Raw genomic sequence first — 27,083 nt, forward strand, 5'->3', positions numbered from 1 at the left:
ATTTCTTGCCTGGGGAAGTTCCTGCATTTGTTGTAAAGCTGGTTTGGTGGTATTGAATTCTCTTAGTTTTTGCTTGTCTGTAAATCTTTTGATTTCTCCATCAAATCTGAATGAGATCCTTGCTGGGTAGAGTATTCTTGGTTGTAGGTGTTTCCCTTTCACACTTTAAATGTATCCTGCCACTCCCTTCTAGCCTGCAGAGTTTCTGCTGAAAAATCATCTGGTAATCTTATGGGGATTCCCTTGTATGTTATTTGTTGCTTTTCCCTTTGTTGCTTTTAATATTTTTTGTTTGTATTTAATTTTTGATAGTTTGATTAATATGTGTTTTGGTGTGTTCCTTCTTGGGTTTATCCTGTATGAGACACTGTGCTTCGTGGACTTGGGTGACTATTACCTTTCCCATGTTAGGGACGTTTTTGACTATAATCTCTTCAAATATTTTCTCAGGCCCTTTCTCTTTTTTATCTTCTTCTGAGACCCCTATAATTTAATGTTGTCCCAGAGGTATCTGAGACTGTCCTCATTTCTTTTCATTCCTTTTTCTTTATTCTATTCTGAGGCAGAGATTTCCAGCATTCTGTCTTCCAGGTCACTTATATGTTCTTCTGTTATTGATTCCTTCTAGTGTATTTTTCATTTTAGTTATTATCTTGTTCATCTCTGTTTGTTCTTTAGTTCTTCTAGGTCTTTGTTAAACTTTTCTTGTATCTTCTCAATCCATGCCTCCATTCTTTTTCCAAGATCTTAGGTCATCTTTACTATCATTACTCTGAATTCTTTTGCAGATAGATTGCTTATCTCCTCTTCATTTAGGTTTGTTCTTGTAGGTTTTTATCTTGCTCTTTCATCTGCAACATATTTTTTTGTTGTCTCATTTTGTCAAACTTACTGTGTTGTGGCCTACTTTCTGCAAGCTGCAGGATTGTAGTTCCTCTTGCTTCTGGTGTCTGCCCCCTTGTAGGGGAGGTTGATCCAGAGGCTTGTGCTGTTATCCCCTTGATAGGAGGTTTGATTGGTGTTATGGTGATCAGAGCCTGCCCTAGAAATTGAGTGGGGTCTCTAGTATATGACCCAGCAATCCCACTCCTGGGCATATATCCAGAGAAAACCCTAATGCAAAAAGATACATGCACCCCAGTGTTCTTTGCAACACTATCTACCATAGCTAGGACATGGAAGCAACCTAAATTTCCAACAACAGAGGAATGGATAAAGAAGATGTGGTACATATATACAATGGAATATTACTCAGCCATAAAAAAGAACAAAATAATGCTATTTGTAGCAACACGGATGGACCTAGAGATTGTCGTACTGAGTGAAGTAAATCAAACAGAAAGACAAATATCATATGATATCACTTATATGAGGAATCTAAAAAAAACAAGGGTACAAATGAACTTATTTACAAAACAGAAGTACAGTCACAGATGTGGAAGACAGCCTTATGGTTACCAGGGGATAAGTGGGGGGGGAGGGATAAATTGGAAGACTGGAATTGACATATACACACTACTATATATAAAAAAGATAACTAATAAGAACCTGCTGTATAGCACAGGGAACTCTACTCAGTACTCTGTAATGACCTATATGGGAAAAGAATCTAAAAAAAAAAGAGTGGATATATGTATACGTATAACTGATTCACTTTGCTCTACACCTGAGGCTAATACAACATTGTAAATCAACTATACTCCAATAAAAATTAAAAAGTAATAGTTGTTCTGTAAATAGTTGTAATTTTGGTGTGCCTGTGAGAGAAGGTGAGCTCAGGGTCTTCCTACTCTGTCATCTTGGGAACTCTTCCTCATCTATTTTTGCAGTTTTGCTTGAAATGCCTACCAGTATCTGGGTGCAGGTGCAGGGAAGATGAGAAGTTGGATTGATCCTATTTTGGCGTTTAGCTAGGAACATTTGATGGAAGGAAAATACGAGATAGTTATTACAGATAATAGCAAGAGAGTTGTTGATGTTACGTGAAGTCTAGAGAATATAGAGAAGACAGTAAAGGCTGAAAATAAGAGATAGGTCCCCATTGAAAAGATCAAGGACTAGTGGTCTCAATAAGTCAAAAGAACAGATGCTGTGGATGTAACTTGTGAGAGATCCTAGAGGAAAGCAAGCTGAGGTCAGAGAGACTAATGTTTTAGTTTTGGAGTTTGTGGTAGACCAGCATCTTACTAGGTACTGTTGAACCTGGACCAGGGAGGAGGTCCTGGATGTGACTGTTGGAGTGAAGATGAAATGGATGTCACTGGAACTGAGGATGTTAAGAAATGATAGGATTAGAGTGATGGGTAATAAATTCTTCCCTTTTTGAAGCCACCAAGAATGATGACACTGCTTTGGATGTATAGGAAGAATGTGATGAACCCTAAAGTTTTATTGTATAAGACAGAGTTACCAGGCAGTTAAAAGATGCATTAGAATTATAGAGAGAAATGATGGTATCATCCAAAGTAGGGAAAGTGGAAGTCTTGGGTCAAATTTGGACCATAAATATGCTTTACTTGGCTCAAATTGTATTTTAAAAATTTGATTCAATTGTTATAATTTAAATTTAGTTTTCATACATGTGCACATGCATACACACACACACATGCACATAGAGTCACCATGTACACACACAATGAATTTCTAGATTTGCTTACAAGTTAGAACAATCTGGAAACATGAGCTAATTTTCCTAAACAGGAACTGTGGGAGGTAGGTGCTTGATAAATTTTGACCAAATTAAAGATCAATTTAGCAGTTAAAGGATGTTTTCCATTTTGCTCTTTCTTTATCATTAGGAATAGGCATTAAACTTAAGATTTACAGGAATGATCTAAGTACATAAATTTGCACAAGATAGGAGAGTTGAGGTCTGCTAAAATATGATAGAATTTTTGAGATATAATATTATTTTTTTTCATATTATTATATGCTATGCAGTTGACCCTCGAGCAACACGGGATTGAAGTGCACAGGTCCAGTTATACGCAGATATTTTTCAACAAATATATTGGAAAATATTTTTGAAGATTTGTGACAATTAAAAAAAATTTGCAGATGAAACATAGCCTAGACATATTGAAAAAATTAAGAAAAAGTTAAGTATATCAAGAATGTGTAAAATACATATACATAGTAGTCTATCCTTACATAGGCTTAAGGCAAGTGATATTGAATATAAAATTAGTAATGTGTTTTATTACTGTTTTATTACTTCTTTTTCAAAGAATTACATTACTGAACAATATGACTCTCTCTCTCTCTCCGCCCCCCCTTGTAGTTGAAGAAACTGTGTATCAGCCTGTCATCACAGGGAAGTGTTTTCTTTAATGTAACAATATTTCCAATACTGTATTATGAATATGACTGTATACTGTATGCCAAAAGAATTTTATGACAATTTATTCATTAGTGTATAGGCTAGGCTACCATGAAGCGTTTTTTACATTAGGTAATTGTAAAGCAGTCCTGTGGCTACTTCTTCACTATCAATGTATGAATCATTATACCTGTAAACAAATATGAATTTTTTCACATTTTATTTTCATTTTTGATGTCTAGTGTTAGTAATGGGTGTAACAGCTACAGCACTTTGTATCATTTAAGGCAATATTGATGTAGGTGCTGACATATGACTCATCTTGTAAATGGAAAACATGAACTCATGGTATTGATAATTATAGTACAGACTGTAAGTGTATTTTCTCTTATGATTTTCTTAACATTTTCTTTTATTTAGCTTTATTATAAAAATATAGTATATAATACATATAACGTACAAAATATGTGTTAACTGTTTATGTTATCGGTAAGGCTTCTGGTCGACAGCAGGTCATTAGTAGGTAAGTTTTGGGGGAGTCAAAAGTTATATTTAGATTTTCAACTGCATAGGGGATTAGTGCTCCTAACCGCCGCATTGTTCAAGAGTCAACTGTATGTTCTATATGTTATAATATTATCTTATGATTTCTTAACAGATCATTGTCAGACTTAAAGAATTTTCTCCTTCTATGCCTTTGATAATATTGTTCCAAAGGAATTTTGTGCTCTTTAGTAGAATATTTACTGTTCTATGTTTGAAAGGTCACAGGTTTCTTTGCTGTGACTGAACTTGATTCCTTAGGGACAGAGAATTTCAAGAGGGTTGTTTGTTTTGTCCCTTCAGGATAATCTCTCTTCCATCATGAATGCATCATAAAAAGAAATTTTGTGTCTGATACAAGATTTAAAGATTCTACTTTTGTTCTTCTGACTTTTTCTTAGAAATACATTTCTGTACCCTGCTGTATTCCAAAGTTAACCATTTTCTTTGCTTTTCTAACACTGGAGAAATCTTGTTCATTACTTTCCATAAGAGAAGGATTAGTATTTCACAAAAATTTAAAAGTTATCTGTATTTATTTGGAAAGATGCTGTGATGGCTAATTTTACGTGTCAGCTTGACTCGTCCGTGGGGTGCTCAGACATTTGGTCAAACGTTATTCTGGATGTATTTGTGAAGGTTTTTCTGTAGGAGATTGATATTTAAGTTGGTAGACTGAGTAAGGTAGGTTGCCCTCCCTAATGTGGGTGGATCTCATCCAATCAGTTGAAGGCATGAATTGAACAAAAAGCCTGACCGTTCTTTGAATAAGGGAGTACTCCTCCTGCCTGACTGTTTGAGCTGGGATATTGGTCTTTTCCTGCTTTCAAACGTCAACTGAAAAATTGGCTCTTCATGGGCCTGCAGCCTGCTGGCTTTTAGACTGGAACTTACGCCATTTGCTCTCCTGGGTCTCAGGCCTTTGGACTTGAGCTAGAACTGCACCCCGCGTTCACCTGGGTCTCCAGATCTTGGGACTTGTCAGCTTCCGTATCATGTGAGTTGATTCCTTATAATAAATGCCTCTTGGGCTTCCCTGGTGGTGCAGTGGTTAAGAATCCGCCTGCCAATGCAGGGGACACGGGTTTGAGCCCTCGTCCAGTAAGATCCCACATGCTGCTGAGCAACTAAGCCTGTGAGCCACAACTACTGAGCCCACGTGCCACAACTACTGAAGCCCATGCACCTAGAGCCTGTGCTCTGCAACAAGAGAAGCCACCACATTGAGAAGCCTGCACACCGCAACAAAGAGTAGCCCCCACTCTCAGCAACTATAGAAAACCCGCATGCAGCAGTGAAGACCCAATGCAGCCAAAAATTAAATAAGTGAATAAATAAATTAATTAAAAATAAATAAATAAATAAATAAATACCTCTCTATATAGATATACTGGTTCTGTTTCCCTGGAGAATCCTGACTAATATGATGTCAAGTGAACGTAAGGCACTCACTCTTTCAAAATTTGATTTATTTATTTTGAATGGAGGGCAGGGGAAGGCAGATATATGTAGAAATAGAGCCTGAACATAGATGCAATTTTATATTTTACAGAACCAGTTCTCAGCAGATGTCTTGAGTGGTCCACATTAAATGAGACTATATAATAGACGCTCACATTTATATTTGAACTTATTCATTTTATAATGTAGAGATAACTATCTTGTGTGTTCTAAAGATTTACTGTCCTATTGATCTCTTCAGTGTGTTTCATTATAAATGGTTGCTTCAGATAAATGATTAGAAAATTATTTTGATAAAAACCATATTTTCTTTTTCCTAATCTATCAAACATTTATGTTGCTCCTAAGGATCATGACAAGCGTGGAATTCAGTGCTGAGATTAAAGTGCTTCCCTTCTTTTTGGATCAGATATCCATGAGGCTGCAGTGTCTTCCTTAAAAGTTTTTTCGATCTTTTGTGATCTGATATTATTCTCAATACTTTCAATACTCCCAACTTATTTGCTGGGAAATAAAGGTATTCATCTAGTAAGTAGGTAGTTTGACAGATCCAAGATCTGTCAGTCCTAAATATAAGACTTTCTCAGACTGATAATAATTTTATTCAACCTTTCATCCAGTCAAAATCTTCTTGTTTTTGAACTACTCTGAAAATTTCAAGTTGTATGAATGGTTTCAGGCCGAGGTGACTTACTACTTCACTAGCAGATAAGTTAACTAATGATATCTCTAACACAAATTTAAAAGGGGTCATGGCGCTTTGAGAACTTTAATTTTGTTTTTGGCCTGAGGAGTGATGTATCCATTTGTTACTTGGTTAAAAGAAGGTGCAAGTATACAGAAAACACATGTTCCGATAATTTTAAGCAAATTCGCAAATAAAGATGTATCTTTGGTTCTGCTCCTTTTTTTCTGTAAATGTGTTTTTTAAAAAAATTTTACCTCTGATCATGAATATTGAGTTGTGCATTTGATCCTAAATTTTTTCTCCAGCATATGATTTTGTTTGAGTGTTTCCTCACATTTTGTGGTGCTAGATGATGAATTGCCTGTGGAGATCGCTTTGAAAACCATGGTGTATGTAGCTTGCTGTTCAGATGCCATTTTAACCTGGAAAACTTGTTCTTTTTTTTTTTTTCAAATTACCCACAACACCCTGGAAATATTTTTATGGCTGCCAAATAACAATTATTAGATGGTGCTGAGGTATCTTGATTTGACATAAAAGGAATGTTTTTTTAGCAAGGCTGTCCCTAGGTGTATAGGGTCTTATGTGAATTGTGTTCTCCCAAATTCATCTGTTGGAACCCTAATCACCAATGTGGCTATGTTTGGAGATAGGACTTTTGAAGAGGTAATTAAAGTTAAATGAAATCATAAGGGTGGGACCTTATTTCAATATGACTAGTGTTCCCCTAAGAAAAGGAGGAGATAACAGGGGTGTACTCACAGAACAAAAGCCATTTGAAGACACAGTAAGAAAGTTTGATTAGTTCCCATTTACTTTTTGCTTTTATTTCTGTTGCCTTGGGAGACTGACCTAAGAAAACATTCGTACAATTTATGTCAGAGAATGTTTTGCCTATGTTCTCTTTTAAGAGTTTTATGATGTCACGTCTTATATTTAAGTCTTTAAGCCATTTTGATTTTATTTTTGTGTATGGTATGAGGGTGTATTCTAACTTCATTGATTTACATGTGGCTGTCCAGTTTTCTGAATACCACTTGCTGAAGACACTCTCTTTTTTCCATTGTATATTCTTTAGGGTGGCAGAATCTTTACACTGTTTAGAGTTCTTCCCCTCTAATGACATCAAAAATCATGCCTAAAGCCTTTGATCGCTCACAGGTAAAGAAGTGAAAAAAAACGTTATGTTCTTTGCTTACTTCTTTTTATTAAAAGATGTGAATATATGACAAATGGATTATTCAGTTTCATTTTTAGTACCCTGCAATATAATTTAAATTATATAATATCAATAATCATTTTTGACAATTTCCTTTTTATTCTGTGAACTAGAAGATGCCGTTGTTGACATTTGTTTAATGTTTAGTCATGTTTACAGAAAGATTAGAGTCCTAAAGTTACCATAACCCCCAAACCAAAAGGAAAATTTTAGCCTTTGACAAGGAACTGTTTAAGTTCATCACCTGAGACGACTTGTTGACTTGAATTTGGGATTATAAGAAAGAGAGTAATGGTGGCTTCAAGTGCCTCAAACCTGGGTTTCCAGGGTCTGGTTGATTGTAAACGTAGCCCAAAGAATGTGAAAATTTTTAGCTAAGAAGTGAAAAATGTCTTTCAGTATCTTGAAATCATTTAGAGAAAATGCTCTGATGTCATGAATGTGCTATCCTGTGATATAATTAATAAAATGCCCTTGACACTGGACTAGAAGTCAAGAGATTTTTGTCTTGACTTTGTCACTAACTTATGTAAGTAAACTGCTTCACCTGAGCCTCAGTTTCCTCTTATGGGTAAATGAGAAACTTGAGCTAGACTATCTCCAAGGTCTCATTCAGTTTTTACATTTTATAATTCCCTATTTTAAAAAAGAAATTGTCTTGGAATATACTTTATATCACTTATGATTTTAAAAGAATTAGTCCCAACTCAAAATTCAATCTCCTTCAGACCTAATGGAATAAATGCTGATATTCCCACTTGTGTGTTACCATATCAACTTGCACATATGTCTAGAATAACTGTCATTTTGCTTAGCAATCTGATTTATGGGTATCACTCTCTTCCACTAGGTCCTCCGTTTCTCTAGGGCAGCTAGTCTACTCATTATTCATTTTGTCCGTGGAATTCAGAACAGGGATCATAATGTAGTAGATCCTCAGTAAATACTTTTTGAATAAATTCATTTAATAAATGCACTATTTCTCAAAGTATGTTCCGTGTACATAATAGTCCACTGAGATACTCTGCAAAAGGAGTTCCATGATATCAAGTTTGTCAAATATGACTTTGCTTTCTCTGTTATGAATATTTACAATTAACTCTTTGAGAAGTTCTGCAGAAAGAAAAATGACTTAATTTTGTGTAAGCTGGAATTTTGCACACGTTGGACTATGAAATTATTAAAAATGGAAACAATGATCCATGCAAGATGCTTTGTGAAGCAGTACATTAACGAATTAAATTTAAAACTCTGATAAATATGTTCTTTAGTAATTCTGAAGGAATTCCATATTCTTAAGTAATTAACCGCATCAGCTATGATATGATCTCTGCCTACCTCATATCAAAATATTCTCTCTGGGCATTATTACTGTAGTTTCACAAGGCTTCTAAAACCAGCAGGTAATTTCTGCTCAGGGCCTTTGCACAAACCTTCCCAATCTTCTCAGACTGTTCTTTGCTAAACACATCATATGTCTAATAACCACTCATTTTTCATTTCTCTATTAAAATTTCACTGCCTGAAAATATTCATTATTCTGTCTTATAGAACCCTGTTACTTTCCTTTATAGAATTTATCACAGTTGGTACTTTGTTTAATGTTTGTCTTCCTCATTAGGCTTTATAACAATATTGGTGATGTATATTTTGTTCACCATTTTTACTCAGCTCCTAGTCTGTAACATGAGCTTAATAAATACTTTTTGAATGAGGATAAATATATTTATTTATTTTCTTAATGATAAATATTTCTCTCCCTCTTTAGGTGATAATGTGAAGGACGTTAGGGACTGTGTGTGTTTGTTTACTGTTGTAGTGCCAAAAATATGAGTGCAGTAAGTAGTATTCGATAAATACTTATTGAATAAGCTAGTTGTTTATTCCACCAGTTTGCATAAACTAAGTTGAATGATGAACTTTTCCCCCTAGTTTTATTGGGGTATAATTGACAAAAATGTAAGATATTTAAAGTGTACAACATGATCTGATATATGTATACATTGTGAGATGGTTCCCCCATCAAGTTAATTAACAGATTCATAACCTCACATATTTACCTTTTTATTTTTGGTGAGGACAATTAAGTTCTAGCCTTAGTAAATTTCAGTTATACAATAGACTGTTATCAACTACAGTTACCATGTTATATGTTAGATCCTTGGAGCTTATTCATCTTATAACAGAAAGTTTGTATCCTTTTATCAACCTCTCTCCCTATTTCCTCCATCCCCTACCCCGTGGCAACAGCTTTTCTAGTCTGTTTCTATGATTTCAACTTTAAAAAAAGTTTTTTAACATTCCTCATTTTAGTGATACTATGAGGTATTTGTCTTTTTCTGTCTGGCTTACATCACTTAGCATAATGCACTCCAGGTTCATCCATGGTGTTGCAAATGACAGACTTTCTTTTTTTTAAGGCTGAATAATATTCCATTGTGTGTAATTTTCTTGAGCCATTCATTCGTTGATGGACATTTAGGTTGGCTATTGTGAATAATACTGCTATGAATATGGGAGTACAGATATCTCTTTAAGATACTGGTTTTGGGATTTCTCTGGCGGCGCAGTGGTTAAAAATCTGCCTGCCAATGCAGGGGACACGAGTTCGAGCCCTGGTCCGGGAAGATCCCACGTGCTGGGGAGCAACTAAGCCCTGTGCACCACAACTACTGAGCCTGTGCTCTAGAGCCCATGTGCCACAACTACTGAAGCCCATGCGCCTGGAGCCCGTGCTCTGCAACAAGAGAAGCCACTGCAATGAGAAGCCTGCACACCACAACAACGAGTAGACCCCACTCACCGCAACTAGGGAAAGCCTGCGTGCAGCAACGAAGAATGCAGCCAAAAATAAAAAAATAAATAAAAATTAAAAAAAAAAGATAATGGTTTCATTTCCTCTGGATAAACACCTGGAAGTGGAATTGCTGGATCCTATGATAGTTCTTTTTATAATTTTTGAGGAACCTCTTTATTATTTTCCACAGTGGCCGAACGAGGATATGTTCCCACCAACAGTGTATGAGGTTTTCTCCATATCTTAACCAGCATTTGTTATCTCTAATGATGAACTTTATTTATTTATGCGGTACGCGGGCCTCTCACTGCTGTGGCCTCTCCCATTGCGGAGCACAGGCTCCAGACACGCAGGCTCAGAGGCCATGGCTCACGGGCCCAGCCACTCAGTGGCATGTGGGATCTTCCTGAACCGGGGCACAAACCCGTGTCCCCTGCATCGGCAGGCGACTGTCAACCACTGCGCCACCAAGGAAGCCCTCTAATGATGAACTTTAAATGGTGAACTTTTGGTTATTTTTTTATTCTTTAAAGTATTTATTTAACTTTCTAACTGATAGAATACTAGGAAATAGGATTTTCATGGGGATGCGAGAAAAGAAAAATGAAGCAAAACAAATTGTCTGATTTGCAGTTTAGTAGAATGGAATTTTGTCACTAGAATAGAATTTAAATAGAAACCCCAATTTTGGAAGACTCTTTATGCAATTTCTATAGTAAGAAATTCCTATATGAAGCTGAATGTGCAGGAAGTAGAAAAGAATTCAGAACGGTGAGAGTTTTATTATTTCATGAAATATTTGTTGAGACTACAAAGAATTTTACAGTGTGTTCAAATAGATTGGGTATCAGGGTGAGTATCAGAACTACAAAGGATCACAGTTTGTTTTTCATCATCAGCGGTGATAATAATATAAACAGCAAAGCATGAAGAGACTGTAACAATTTTCTCAACTGTAAGCCTCAGGAATTTCACTGTTTCTGAGGCAGGTGGGGATGGACAATGGGTTAGCCCCTTTGAGGAAGAGGAAAGCTTGGGCCCAGTGGAATTGTGACTTGTCAGCAGTGCTTACGGGTACAGCTGGAAATATTTGCCCTGTATTTGCTGACCTGTTCATTTTCTGCCGTACTGATGAGTTTCTCTCTCTCTCCAACCCCTCCACCCCCTAATCTTTCTAATCAGCTTGGTACTTCAGAAAACATTTTAGCCTAATATTTTAGTCAGGGTAGAAAGTTCAGGAGCTCTTATTTCAAGATTTATTTCCTGGGGAAAATAAATGGAATTAGTGTGTTAAATTTCTCTAGGAAAGTCCTCTTGAGGCAGTTGAGAGTTCGGGGGTGGGGTGGATGCCGTTCCATGTGCTTTAAAGCAATCATTGCAAATGAGAGCACTTCCATAATCATATGTTACACAGTTTCTAATACCCAAGGTGAGTAATTTGCAAAGAAAATATAAAAAAGTATATATGCAAGAGAGAGGTTAAAGTCAGTCTATTTCCCATTTCTGGGGAATTATATATATATATAATTTCTGGAGGCTTTTAGATGTCTGGCAGTCCTGAAAGCTCTGAGTGCCCCATGAAAGAAGGTATGACCTTTTCTCTAGAGGTTTCTTTTGTCTAAAGTGTGAGGTGCAGAGAGCCTATCACTACTTTGCTGGAAATCACACCTGGGTTGTTTTCATTTGACCAGTTTTGGTTTAGAATGTGCTTAATGCTGATGATCACAACTGATGTCCCATTATTGGCTCTTGGGTGCTGACTCAAACCTCTTTAGCAGGGTTTTCATTACTTGAAAAGATCATTTGTGTATTTAGTAAACATTTCTTGAGCTCTGGCTCAGTGACAGGTGCTCACTGTTCCAGGCTGAGATGGGAGCTTGTCCCTCGGCTTCAAGGAACAGAGAGAGAGGCCGCCAGTGTGTCTGGGATGGTGTAAGTGAGGAAGCACAGTTAGGAGATGAAATCAGAGGGAATGTGTACCTCACATTGGGCCTTAAGGTCTGTATATTAGAATCACCGGGGGATTTCAGGCCACATCCTGGACCAATTAAATTAGAATCCGTGGGCGATGAACCCAGGCACTGGCCGTTTTGAAGTCACTCAATGTGGAACCAAGACTAAGAAACATCACTAATAGGGGGGTGAAATGATATGATCTGAATGGCATGATGGGATATCCATTTAAAAATATTCACGTTAGCTTCTAGTTTAAGAGTATTCTGAATGGAAAAGAAAAGAGCAGGAATTATCACTTGGGAGGTTATTGTAAGCTTCCAGGCAAGAAATGGTAGCAGTGTGGGGTGGCAAGAAGTGGTTGAACTCTGGGTATATTTTGAGCTCAGTGATATATAAATTGCGTCCCCTAAAAGTTTTATATGCTGGTCTGCAATAAGTAGCTTATATAATTCACGGTTGTGAAGTAGGCTGGCACTGACTCCTTGGTATCCAGCATAGGTATGGTGGTTCAAAATAAGGGGAAGCTGCCATCAGAGGTTCTGGCAACGTTCTGGTTCTTGAGTTGGATAATGATCTGCTTGTGAGACTCCATCAAATCATACATTCATGACGAGCACTTTTCTGTATATGTTTTATAATTCTACATGTAACGAGGTGGAGGAGCCTATCTTAGAATATAAGAGACTAAAGAGGCTTAAAAATGCATTGGTGATGCCTCTCTCTTGTTCAGTAGCTGCAGGATGGTGCAGGTGATTATGAACATTTGGGCATCCTTGCTTTCCAACCCCCTGATGACCGACCTTTCTGTGTGCCAGTTTTCTACAAAGACCTTTGCCATAATAAACGTGTAAGACGTCTGTTCTGTTCTGATGAGGTTACTCAGATGAAGGTCTTTCCCTCGTTAGTATTCGACCTGGTGGGACTGAGATCCTTGTGGAAGTAAGATGAATGTTTGACTTGGTGGGAGGGAAACAGGGGCATGTCTAAGGTCACCAAAAGTTCAGAGAAATCAGTTTATTTGAGAATCTTACTCTTTTGACTACTGACTTTGTCACATGACCTTGTGCTTTACTAATACTGCAGTCTTAAAAAGTGACTCTGTACTTTGGGGAGTTCAGTGAAAGCTGATGTTTAAAAAGAAGCAATGGACCCCAAAGACTCAACTAATGCGATTGCAACACCTTCTGGAATGCATTAATGTGCTTTTTTGAATAGACTTAAGCAAAGTTTGCATTTGTAAACAAAAATGAATAGAGTGAAAATTCCTCTCTTGTAGAAAGAAATTGACATGCCAGACATAATTCACTCGGACCTTCACTTGTTGGTGAATACAGTGCATTAAAAGAGAATGTTTTCAAGGAGCCAAGTCACAGCGAATACTTTGGCATTGTTTCATGGCTTTATGTCTAGAAAGAGTAAGCTTGGAGGGACCTGCCAGCGTTTGCTTGGCGCTGTGAGTAGGGCCCTTGAAGGGACAAGTTGGATGTTAGTGCCTTGTCTGATGTTAGGGAGAGCATCATTTGGATAATGACACTCAGTTTTGTTCTGTTCTCTATTCAAGTACCTTAAGAGTTGGTTTTGAAGGTAGAGTTTTTCAGGGCCTGAAATGGATGCTTATATATGCCTAATTACCTTCCAGTGTAGTATCTGATAATCATTACATGTCAGCTAGTCAGCTTAAAAGCAATCTCAAAGAGGATTTTTCTGCTGTTTTTTAAACCCTGCCTTTTAAAGCTTAAGAGGAAGCAGAGAGGAAGTCTTTTCTATACTGAAAGAGATACAAAGGTACCAACCATTGGCTTTTGCTGAGCTGACGGTGCACTTAACTTCTGCTGTAAATGCATTTTATTGTAATAGGATGATGTGAAAAAAGATGTTTTGCTACACACAGGCAGGCAAATATTACACCACAGGGCTTGTATTAATTGCCATCCAGACCATATGCTCTGCTTAAGCAAATGCATTGCCTTGTGAAAATTGTTTTCCCTGGTAAACCTAGTGTAGCCATCTCTCATTTATTTCCTTTTTAGGATTTAGTCTGAGCACTCAAGCTAATCAGTAATACTAACATTTAACATATTGAAAACATTGTCATTTTCTAGTTCTTTCTAAACTTGAGACATATAATAAAGAAAACATTGGAGGTTTTTTTTTCATTTTTATAGATTTATTTATTTTTTTATTTTTGGCTGAGTTGGGTCTTCGTTGCCGTGTGCGGGCTTTCTCTAGCTGTGGCGAGCAGGGGCTACTCTTCGTTGTGGCACACAGGCTTCTCATTGCGGTGGCTTCTCTTGTTCCAGAGCATGGGCTCTAGGCACGTGGGCTTCAGCAGTTGTGGCACGCAGGCTCAATAGTTGTGGCTCACAGGCTCATAGGTTGTGGCGCACAGGCTCAGTTGCTCTGCGGCATGTGAGATATTCCTGGACCAGGGCTCGAACCCGTGTCCCCTGCATTGATAGGCAGATTCTTAACCACTGTGCCACCAGGGAAGTCCCACCTCTGGAGGTTTTGAACATTGTTTATATTTTTGCTTAATTGAATGGAATTTTGTGGGCTTTAAGAATGTGATCGTAACTTTGAAGTTTAAATTAATTTTCTGGTTTTTTTTAGCCCTTTGCCTACTGAGTAAACTTTAGATCATTCTGAACAAAATTCAAAATAGAAGCAGGATTTTTCCCTTCAGTTGTCACACAGGTCTGTGACTTTGGAGCTTCCATAACAACAGAAACTTGAAGATAGGGTATCTGTACTGGTTCTGGATTATCTGAAAGTATTTTTCTGATCTGATGAAATTGAACAGCATTAATGACACTGTTGCCCGTGATAAAGGAGACACTGGTGGTCCATGACATGCTATGGTAAGATACTCATGCTCCATGTTGAGAAAGGCAGTTTGGTGTATGAGTCTTTCGACTCCCATTCAACCTCTTCAAGATGGGCCTTGAGCTTGGCAGAAAGAGCTCACACAGCCAGTGCCAAGCTTATCATTTTGCATGGGAAGATCTTTCTCTGTTGTTAGCCCAAGATATGTTCTTTTGTTCTGCTGTGTGCGAGCATCATATAGAACTTGGCTGACCCCAATGCTATGTCTGTTCTCTGAGAGGAGGCGATAGAAGCCATCTGTTGAGGCATGAGAGGGGTGCATGTGAGCCAAATGTCCTGTGTCAGCTGGCAGGAGAGACCCTTTGGCCCTGGGTGACTGATATCCACTATTGAAGTGGATCTTGCTCTGTCTCTTCTCTTTATGAGTAAAATATTGTTCCATCCAGTGCCTGACTCTGCTGTATTCTCCCTGGTCACTTTGATACCAAGATGCAATGGGCAGAAGTGTTTGGAATCCTCCCCTGGGACTGGTAACTGGTAAATGGTGTTCTGCTAGACACTGGGCTATTTCTAAGTGTAGGGGAGAACTTGAAGAAAGAAAATGGTAGTCTCAAGATTCAGAGAACAGACTAAAATGCGTTTATGACTGCCCTAAAATAAACTTTTATTTTCTGTAAACATAGGGCTGAGATTTCTGAAAACCAAACCTGAAGTCTAGTCCTGAAGGTGCCTAAATTTCAATGCAAATTGAATTCACAGCCTTGAAGAATTTCTTTCTTTTCTTTTTTTAAAAATTTTTTATTGAGTATAGTTGATTTAAAATGTGTTAGTTTCTACTGTACAGCAAAGTGCATCAATTGTACATATATATCCACTCTTTTTTAGACTCTTTTCCCATATAGGCCATTGCAGAGTATTGAGTAGAGCTCCCTGTGCTATACAGTAGGTCCTTATTTAGTTACGTATTTTATATATAGTAGTGTGTTTATGTCAATCCCAAACTCCCAATTTATCCCTCCACCCCTTTCCCCCCTGGTAACCATAAGTTTGTTTTCTATGTCTGTGACTCTATTTCTGTTTTGTAAATAAGTTCTTTTGTACAATTTTTTTTAGATGCCACATATAAACAATATCATATGATATTTGTCTTTTTCTGTCAGACTTACTTCACTCAGTATGACAATCTCTAGGTCCATCCATGTACAATCTTACAGAATTTCTTATGTTGATTATATTGATTTGCAAGAAGTGGAAACCAAAACATTGAAGTGAGGGCATATGGACAGACTCTGATAGAGTGGAGGACATTGGACTCAAATTCTGCTGAGTCTGTTAGAATAAGAGGCTCTTTATCCATTGTCTGTGGAGGGTAGGCTCTACTTGCCTGAAGAACATGAAGCCTTCTTTGAGGTAAAAGCCTTGCAAAGCACTGCTGATCCTTCTTAGGACCTACTACCATCCAATACCTTTTAGATCTGTAATCAGACTAAAAATCCTGGTGCCAGCTTAGAGCGTTAGATACAAAATACGATACACGAAACACTGCCATACACACCAAGATAACTGCAGTTTTACTAATTATATTGACAGAATCCTGGAGCACATGTATGGGAATGAATTCTAAGGTAGTTGGAACAGCGTGGGAGAAATATAATCTTGTTTTGGGCTGAATTTGTTGATCTGGATGAGCTAAGGAGAGATTCTGGATTTAATATTTTAGCTTAAGTAGCTAGGATGACTCTAAGAGTTTCCTTGGTTTGTTTACTGAAACAGGGGCCCAAAGATGACCTATACTAATTGAAGTTGAAATTTCAGAAGTTTCTTGATGTACTGTAGGGAAAGGAATTCAAAGGCTTAGAAAGATTGTGATGCAAGAGTGGATCTGTTATGTAAGACCTTTGCACCCAACCCTGAACCATGTCCCACAGGAGGGTCCAGAGGGCACTCCCTTCATCTGGGCTCTAAGAAATATATATATGTAAAGGAGCTCAGCATCCCTGGACAGCTCTATAGTGGCAATTCTCTATAGGTTAGGACTGACAGTGGGATGCTGTCATCAAACTGGACTCCTCGAATTCAAAGGGGATGTTGAGGTCCCTGGGGGGCAGGGACCAAAAAGTGACACTTAATTGCCAGAAGCAAGGTGGGTGTAGTTACCATACTGGACAGCAGAACTAAAGCAGTAATCAGGATTCGACCTGTAAAGAGAGAGGGAGATCTTTGATGATCATGGTGTCTATAAAATTGAAATATTTTTACAGTCGCCTGTAGTCTTACTTGAATTGTTTAAGTGGCAAACTCTAGGTCTAGAAACAAAGATCTGTCTTGAATAACAGCAATAGAGTCGTTCTTCTCAATCAATCCCCAAACACAAGCTGGTTTCCAGACCCAGAGTACCTTGAATGAAGGGAAGGCCAGGTCTCCTTGAGGAAGGATCCTTTGACATAGCCAACATTTTATACTGGAAATTTTTTCAACATTCCTCAAAGGGACCTACTGCTATTTACCAGTGTGGTAAGTTGAAAAAGGGTAAATAACCAGTGTTTTAGAGAATTACTGGATAGTGGTCTCATGACAGACATTCCAAGAAACCCCAAATGCCATTGTGGTCCACTAGTCAGACAAGAGGCTTATGGATGCAAGGTAATCAAAGAAGTTTTGATTTGGGTATTAGTGGGACAATGGGTCCTTAAATCCATCCTGTGGTTATTTCCCTGGTTTGCAATTGCATAGTTGAAATAGGCATGCTCAGCACTGGCAGAATCCCCACACTGGTTCCCTGACCAAGGTGGTAGGGTGGCTATTTTGATAAGAAAGGTCAGGTGGTAGCGCCTAGATCGTCTTCTGTCTACCAAAATCATAAATCAAAGACAGCAGCACACATCTGAAGTGATTGTAGAGAATATGGCCCCCACCGTGTGCTTGAAAAATGGTGACTCACGTCCTCACAGCTTGCATATTGGCTCAGCAGACAGATGGATCTTGGAGAATATCAGTGGATTAGCATCCCCTTAATTGGGTGTTAGCTCCAATTCTAGCTGCTGTTCCAGATGTGGTTTGTTTTTGGAGCAAACTGACATACCTTCATAACTTGGTATATCACTATTTACATGGAAAAACGCTTTTTTTTAACCGTCTGTAGTAGCTAGAATAGGCCAGATGGAGTGGTGAAATGGTCTTTTGAAGACTTTATTACAGCACCAGCTAGATGACAGCACATGGCAGGGTTGGGGCAGCATCCTCCAGGATGTGCTATATGCTCTACATCACTGTCCAATACATGGTCCTGTTCTCCCAAAGTCAGGATTTGTGGGTCTTGGAATCAAAGGGTAAAAATGAGAGTGGGTTCTCTCGCAGTCCTCCTGGTGATCCGTTAGCAAAATATTGGTTCCCTGTCCCAGTGATTTTAGGCTCTGCTTGTTTAGAGGTCTGAGTTCCCAAGGGAGTAATTCTTTCACCCCGGGGACATGTACAGTTTCTCTTAATATGGAAGTTGGTACTGGCCGCTTGGGGTTTTTCATGCTAGTGAATCAACCGGCAAAGAAAGGGGTGCTGTCCTGGCTCGGGTTGTTTATCACGATTATGAAGAGAACAAATGTATTGCTACCATGCTGTGGGGGCTTGGGAGGAGTATGTCTGGAATACAGACGTCCTTGGGGTGCCTCTTAGTACCTCCATCACCTGTAATAAGACTTAATAGGAAAACTATAATAATCTAATACAAGTGGACCAAATACTTCAAAAATGAAGGTTTGGGTCATTTCACCAGGTGAGGAAACTTGAGCAGTCAAATTGCTTCAGAGGCAAAGGGAATATGTAATAGGTAGTGAAAGAAGGAAGGTATAATACCAGCTACAAGTATATGACCAATGAGGAATGAGAACCGTAATAGTTAGGATAATTTCTTGCTTATCTTGATATGAATTTATTTGCATATTATCTTATCAATTGTAATATACATATTAATCCATTCTTTTCTATTGCTTCCTCTTCAATTCCTTTAGTGTCTAACATAAGATATATTCACAAGTGGTTAACCTATACTACAGAACATCAAATAGGGAGTATTTGCTGATTTGTTGCTGATTTGTTGGCTCATTTTGTTGAGGTAAGACATCACCTGTGCTTGCAGATTCTCCAGATCTCCCTTTTACTGTCTCTGAGTCCCAGGCCAGGCATGCGTGTAGCTCTGTCATGAAGTGTACCAGCTTCATCCATAGGTCACCAGTGCGACTGAGGTTAGAAGCGTTGAGAGACACATTCCACTGGCTTCACTGTTCTAAATTCGTCTTTGCAGATTTCATTGTCTTGTTCTCTTCCTTTTTGCATCCAGCTTTTCTTCCCCACTATGGGCCCTGCTGACCTACAGCGACTTGGGGTTCACCAACAAATGCAGAGTCAACAGTCATCTGTAGATTTCTTCATTAGGTCCCCTTCCTGTTCAGTGGAGCTGGGCCCAACCTTTGCCTTCTGAACTTATACTTCTCTGTCTTCTCCCACAGTTGGGTCAAGTCTCATGTCTGTAATAAATCCCTTAATTAATAACACTCAGATTGCTGGAAGCCTAACAGTCATTCTGATCGTTAATATTTACCTTACCAGTGTTGCTATAGTTTAACTCTTTCTAAATCTGAAATTTAAACTATAAAAAATGGATGTTTTGAGTACTACATGAGGATTTTGGTTTAATTAAAGAAAATATTGTTGGCTTTAAGAAAATGCTCAACATTTATAACTGTGAGGCTCAAATTAGGTTTTTACTGATTGTTCATCCCTCACCTGCTAAACCAAACAGACCATCCTGAACAAAATTCAAAATAGAAACAGGATTTTTTTCTTTAATTCTCACTCCCTGGAGCCAACTGTGGATTGTGATTTTCTCTTTTAGTTATACTGTTGACTTTCGGGTGAACCTGTAACTCCCATGCATGTATTTTTTGAGGTTGACATTGAGTCCAGTATTACAGGATCAGGGGGAGAAAGTGTCAGCTTTGCTGTGGTGGCTTTTTGTGCCTGAATTGTTAGAACATATTTAAATGTTAGTAGTTCTCCTAAGTACATGCATTTCATTGTGCCTGGAGCATAGTATTTTTGCTAGGCCATAGACCACACATTAGAAAAAGAAATGAAGAGAATTTCTTTATGCTTTTATCCACTGTAGATTTGATATGTTACATTACATGCTTTAAAATTTAACAGAGTATAATGCTCCCCTTCACTGTATCTTTCATCAATAAAGCAATCTAATAAATAAACTTATTTGGGTCCTGGAGAGAAAATCTCAGGGAGTTTCATCACAGCAGAACCCACTTTTGACTCAAAACTAGTATATCCGCATTACGTTGCAATAAAAGAATTGAGTTACGTGGAAGCTGTTAAATGTTACAATGCAGGGATCCTAATGGTGATCAGAATTATACCAAATAAGCTTATTATAATGATACATTTGCATAAGACCTCGTATGTTCTCTGGATATCATTGTGAATCATCCTTGTTCATGTGAAACTTTTTAAAATTACATTATATTGCATGGAGCTTCATGTAACATTATATCTTGGACTACGAAAAGAAAGATAAAAGATTTCTTATTTTCCTATAAGGTAAAATTTGAGACTGTTCTTTCTTTGCGGTACGGGGGTCTCTCACTGTTGTGGCCTGTCCCGTTGTGGAGCACAGGCTCCAGACGCGCAGGCTCAGCGGCCATGGCTCACGGGCCCAGCCGCTCCACGGCATGTGGGATCTTCCCGGACCGGGGCACGAACCCGTGTCCCCTGCATCGGCAGGCGGACTCTCAACCACGGCGCCACCAGGGAAGCCCGAGACTGTTTTTAAGAGGTCAGGGAATGTATTATTTTTGCTATACATATAGGAAAGAAAAATGTCTCCTTTGCACATTTGGAATGGAAGTCCTTCAAAAGTCAGAAGTAGAGCGGAAAAGCATTTCTTGAGCTTTGTCCTGATTAGACGCAACTAACATTTGATGTAGCATTCAACCATTTACTAGGTGAACCAGACTGGATGGAATTCAGCTGAAAAATGATAAAATTAAAAAAAAAACATACTAATAGTTGTCTGTAATGTTTATTAAATTGGTCAAGGACTTGAAAGTAATATCTTTGATAGGTCAGGTCATAAATTCTCTAAATTTGACAGTCCACTCAAAAGAAAAATGCAGGCTTTCAGACAGCTGCCAACTGTTAAATAATTTTTATCACTGACTAATCTTACCTTGTGATTTAGGAGATGCTAGGGATTACATGAGGCTTAAGTCAGGCCAGCTTCCATTACTTTATCTCCTGTATCCTCTTTTCAGTATTTTGCTGCCATCAAGAAGTTACATAAATATTCCCAGGGTATAATCAGTCAGGCAGCCCATCTTGTCCTTTCAGCTGGCTGTGAGGTCATTCTGGGAAAATGAAGTCTTTAGAGGATAAGGCTGTGCATTTCAGAAAGCATGAAGAAAGGGTATCTGCTCATGTGCTAAAGTATATTTTACTAAAATGGTAAAAATCATCTCAAATTGCAGATGTTGGACTTTATCCTGTCTGGCCTTACAAAGATTGTGAAAACATGGTTGTGTTTCTGGCCAGATTCTTGCTTCCTGTTCATCTTTTCAAGCTCCAAGATGATGAGAGGAAAATGAAAATCTTGTTCCATTTTCTTCCTATTTCAACGCTAACAGTATATGAATCAGTTTCCTTTATGATAGGTCAACTTATTTTTTTGCGGTACGCGGGCCCCTCACTGTTGTGTCCTCTCCCGTTGCGGAGCACAGGCTCCGGACGCGCAGGTTCAGCGGCCATGGCTCACGGGCCCAGCCGCTCCGCGGTATGTGGGATCTTCCCGGACCTGGGCACGAACCCCTGTCCCCTGCATCGGCAGGCGGACTCTCAACCACTGCACCACCAGGGAAGCCCAGGTCAACCTATTTTTATAACGACCATGTTATACCTGGAGTCTCTCTGTTTTACACACACACATACTTTTCTTTTTCTTTTTTCTCAAAAGCAAGCACGGGGAAATCTTCATGTGTACTATCTTCTTGAATATAAGATCAAGTATACATGGGCTGAAAGATAGTCCTAGTGTTTATTGCATCCTCTTTAAGATATGGATCGCTTCATAGTTAGGACCTTGTTGTTTATCTATTTTACATATAGTAGTTTGTATCTGCTAATTCCAAACTCCTAATTTATCCCTTCCCGCCATTTCTCCTTTGGTAACCAGAAGTTTGTTTTCTGTGTCTGTGAGTCTGTTTCTGTTTTGTAAATAAGTTCATTTGTATCATATTTTAGATTCCACATATAAGTCATATCCTATGATATATGGCTTTCTCTGTCTGGCTTACGTCACTTAGTATGATAATCTCTAGGTCCATCCATGTTGCTGCAAATGGCATTATTTCTTTTTTTTTTAATGGCTGAGTAGTAAGGAATTTGTTCTTTTTTATTGTTGAATAGTATCCTGTGGTATGGATGTGCCAGTTTGTTTACTCATTCTACAGGTGAGAGATATTTGGGTTGCTTCTATATTTTAGTGATTATGAATAAAGCCACAAAAATTATTTGTGCAGGCTTTGGTGTGAACACAAGTTTTCATTTCTCTTGCTGTAGAGATTGTCATAGGTATTTCTTGTGATTTTTTAAATTAATTACATTCTACTTTCAAATACCACTATACCACTTTACATGTAATGTAAAGATCTTCCAGCAATGTATCCCCAATCTTCCCTTCCATCTTTCGTGCTAGTTTTGCCACACATTATACTTTTACCTGTGCTGAGATCCCATAAGGCATGGCTACCATTTATGCTTTAGACAATCGTTGGACTTTGGAAACATTTTAAACTTGAGTTTTAGATTAACTTTGTTTATGCCAATTTTAGTGCTTTTTATTGCCTGTATAATTAAAAGTTACTTTCTGGCTTTATTACTTTTACCTGAAGAACTTTAATCTTTCCTATAGTGTAGGTTTGCTAGTAACAGACTTTGTTTCTGTTTATTTGAAAAGTCTTTATTTCTCCTTCATTTTGTAAGATATATTCATTGCATACACGATTCTGTGCTGACAGTTTTTTTTTTCACCTTCAGTACTTTAAAGATGTCACTCCATTGTTATATTTGATATATTAAAAAACATTGACTTGTGGAAGTCTTTAATAACTAAAATGAGTAGAAAAGGGACTCTAAGGAATATAGGACTTGCTACCACCATAGGGCTCAGGGAGCACAGCCGAAAAAGTAACAAGGAATTTGGAAGCCGTCCCTTCCTACCACAAGAGATTCAGACATCATGGGAAAGGGTATGGCTGGGGATTGCTAGATGGTGGAGAAGTTCTCTCTGGCAACGAGGCATGAAGCTGGACTGCAGAAAGCTGCCCTCTGGAGTGTCAGAGAAATTGGCTGGAGAGTGAGCACCCCTGCGGCCAGCTGCCATACCAGAGGAAGGGGAAAAAAGTCACCTTAGAACTGGGAAAAGAAGCCCTTTTCTGTACTACTTCTTCCAGTGTCCCTCCAACCCTCTCTGCTGAGCAAGCCTAACATTGTGCCAGCTAACAAAGGAGAGATGTTCATAGGGGTTTTGCTTTACTCTAAAAATGCAGAACAAAGAATTGTGGATCTGGAGTTACGAAGCAGTAAACTGACAACCGACACACATGCCAAAATAAACTAGTTGCAAAAGGTACAACGAGGCATCACATGAGGCTTATCTCCATAACAGCTAGAAAACTGGATGTAGAACAATCTTCCCTGAAGACTTCACTGAAGAATCTTTCTTCGCCTCTTTCAGCTCATAACTGGTGGCCCCAGGTCTAACTCCAGTCTCTGTGTCCATCTTCACATGGCCTTCTTCTCTGTGTGTCTCTCTGTGTCCTCTCATCTCCTTATAAGGAAGCCCACCCTAAATCCAGGATGATTTCATCAGATCCTTAACTAACACAAATATCCAATTTCCAAATAATGTCACAAGTTCTGAGTGGACACAGATTTTGGGGGGCCACTATTCAACCACCATAATCATTATACAAAATTCAACTGCATTTGTACATACTAACAATGAACAATTAGAAAGTACAATTTAGAAACTCATTTATAATCACAAGAATAAATTCAATAATGAATGTGCAAGTCCGTTATGCAAAAATCTACCAACCATTGTTGGGAGAAGTTAAAGAAGACCTAAATAAATGGAGAAATACACCATGTTCTTAAATTGAAAAACTCAGTATTGTTAAGATATCAACTCTCCACACATTGATCTATAGATTTGTTGCAATTTCAGTCAAAATTCTGGCAGGCTTTCTGGCAGAAATCAACAATTTGATTCATCAACTTATATAAAATGAGCAAAGGCTTGGAACAGATACTTAATAAAATAAGAATCATCAATATGTACACGACAGGATGCTCAACATCTTTAATTGTCATGGAAATGCAAATTAAATCATAATGAGATACTGACAGACATCCAGTAAAATGGATAAAATAAATAAACAAGTAAATAACTGAATAAACATATATGATAATGTTGTCGAACCCAAGTTTGTGTGCCCAATGCACAGTGAAGCAAACAAACCAAAACGTCAGAGTTTGGAGCAGAGACAGGTTTATGGCAAGGGTAGAGCAAGGAGAACATGGCAGCTCATACTCAAAAGCCCCAAACTCCCTAATGGGTTTCAGGGAAGAGTTTTTAAGGGGAAGGTGAGGGAGAGGAGTCTCAGGGGTGTGATCAGCTCATGTATGATTCTCTGATTGGTTGATGGTGAGGTAACAGGGCTGTGTCACAGGGCTAATATTATCAGTCCTTAGGCTCCAGTAGGTCTGGGGGCTATATGTGCTTGTGTTCATCTAGTAGTTAACATCTTCCATTTGGTGGGGATTTTAGCATCTATAAAACAACTCAGGAAATGTGCATCAGATAGTGTTATCTAGGTACTTCAGGGAGAAACTTAAAGATTCTGTGACTGACACGTGGCTGATTACTGTTTAAATTGTTACTTCTCCTGGCCCAACTGCTACTTTTGTTGCTACCTGTTCGCATCCTTTCAATCAATAATTCTTGAGCTAGGCTTTTGTGACTCAGGGGAATCCTGGGAGACTATAGCTTTTCTACAAATATGAGGGAGGCAGAGGATGTGGGGAGAAGGGTCTGTCCCATGAAGGCCCCGAAAGGTCCTGCTAGGTTACAATAGCAAGCGTTGGTCAGGATGTGAAGCAATCGGAACTCTCATACTTTGTCAGTGGGAATGTAAATGGTACAACTTTGGGAAGCCATTTAAAGCAGTTTTCTTAACGAGTAACATACACATGATATGACCAGAAATTTCACTCTTAGGTATGCAAGAAAGAGAAATGAAAATGTATATCTATCTAATAATTTGTGTATAAGAATGTCCAGAGTAGTTTTATTCATAAACTCCAAAACTGAAAACAACCCAAATGTCCCTCATCAGGTGCTTTGATAAACTGTGGTACAACTGTAAAATGAACAGCTACTCAGCAATGAAAAGAAATAAAATATTGAGAATAGGTAGCAAAACAAATGATCCACAGAAACATTTGGCTAAATTAAAGAAGTCAGACATACAATGCCTACTGTATGATTTCATTTATATGATAGTCTAGAAGAGAAAAAAATAATCTATAGGGATAGAAATCACATCAGTGGTTGCCTGGGGTGATCGTATCAATGGTTGGCTAGTGGCATGAGGGAGTTTTTTTGGGTGATATAAATGTTCCATGTTTGATGGATATAGTAAATAAATATATATGTGTATTAAAATCTCATTGTTCTATGCACTTCACATGGGTGCATTGTATTTTATGTAAATTATAGGAAAATGTGGTTTATTAAAAACAATCCAAACAACCTGAGAATGATTTCAACCCAGTGTTGAGAATGAATGCCAGATTGCATGCTCTTCACAAGAGAGTGGGACTTGAGAAAGTGGGGAAAGAGGCACTTTTAACTCCTTAGTAGAGGAGTGTGGCTGGAGGTACATAGGACTCCCAATCTGGGTGATGCCGGAACCCCTTCTGCCGCCAAAGCCCATCCTGAGTACACAGCACTGCATGTTATGCTCCCCCTTTTCCAGATTGTTTCTTCCTGCACACCACCTTGTAATTGTTTACATCTGTGTCCCTAATAGGCTGTGAAGAACTCTTTCATTTATCTCTTATTGTAGGCACCTGAAGTGGTTGGCCCTAGTTCAACGTCTGTGAATGAATTAGCTCACAGTCCAGAAAGATCAGAGCTGCACTTAGAATTTCAGGTTAACAACTGCAGGAACTACTGGCTGTCACCCCACTGTGTTCTCATAATGGGGTCTCTAGCAGAACATTAAGATCAAGTTGAAATAAGAAAGAATCACAGTAACAAAGGGTAGAGTAAATTGTTTAAATCTCAAGCTGAGTTATTTCTGGTTCAGTTTCAGGTTCTAGGGGATGATATTTATTAGTCCTTTGATACAATCTAAGCTGGCCATTCCATTTTGGGGAACAATCAGTGTTTAACTTGCCAGCATAGAAATGCTTTGCCAGAGTTAGCCTCACCTTTGATACCTCTTGATCAGATTATAGCAACGGGTTGCACGTAAGCTGGAAAACTGCTCAGAAGTAGAAGCTACTAAAATGCATTTTTTCCCTTTAGCTGTATCTTCCCCTGTAACTCTGTGTTCTAGACTCTGCAGTGATTGCTTATGCCCTTCTGGGGAAGTTCAGAGTGCTCACTTGAATCTGTGGAGTTTCACTTGACTGGGTGTTCTAACCACCTTGGAAAGCACGGGAGCACCTATTTCCTAGTGCTTTATTATATCAGCAGGGAGGTCATCCAGGGAGCTGCTGCTTATAATTGTAAAGTTGAAACTATGCATTACTCTGGGAAAAAAGAGAAATTACTTTCCTTGAAATGTCCATTTGAGCCAAATGTTTTGACCTCCGGTATAAAAAGCATTAGTTGTGGCACTTTTTGTCGTCTAACAACATTCTCTCCTCTTCTTTATTAACAATCCCTTGATTCTATTCAGGCCTTAATTAACCAGCCCCAGGTGAAGCTGGTTTGTCCGACCCAACGTGGCAATCCCACGGGCTTCACCACTGATTGGTTGAAGTGTGAGCATGTGACTTACTTCTAACCAATGAGAACTAGCAGGGAATCTGCTGGGGGTGGGGCGGTGTTTAGGGAAAATGCATGTTTTCTCCTTGATAAGAGAGAGTGCAGCGTGAGGGGGTGATGTTTTTCTTCCCCCCTTTCTTCTTGCTTTGGGTGCCAGTGCCT

Source organism: Phocoena phocoena, chromosome 9 (assembly GCF_963924675.1).
Source record: "Phocoena phocoena chromosome 9, mPhoPho1.1, whole genome shotgun sequence".
Taxonomy (NCBI): domain Eukaryota; kingdom Metazoa; phylum Chordata; class Mammalia; order Artiodactyla; family Phocoenidae; genus Phocoena; species Phocoena phocoena.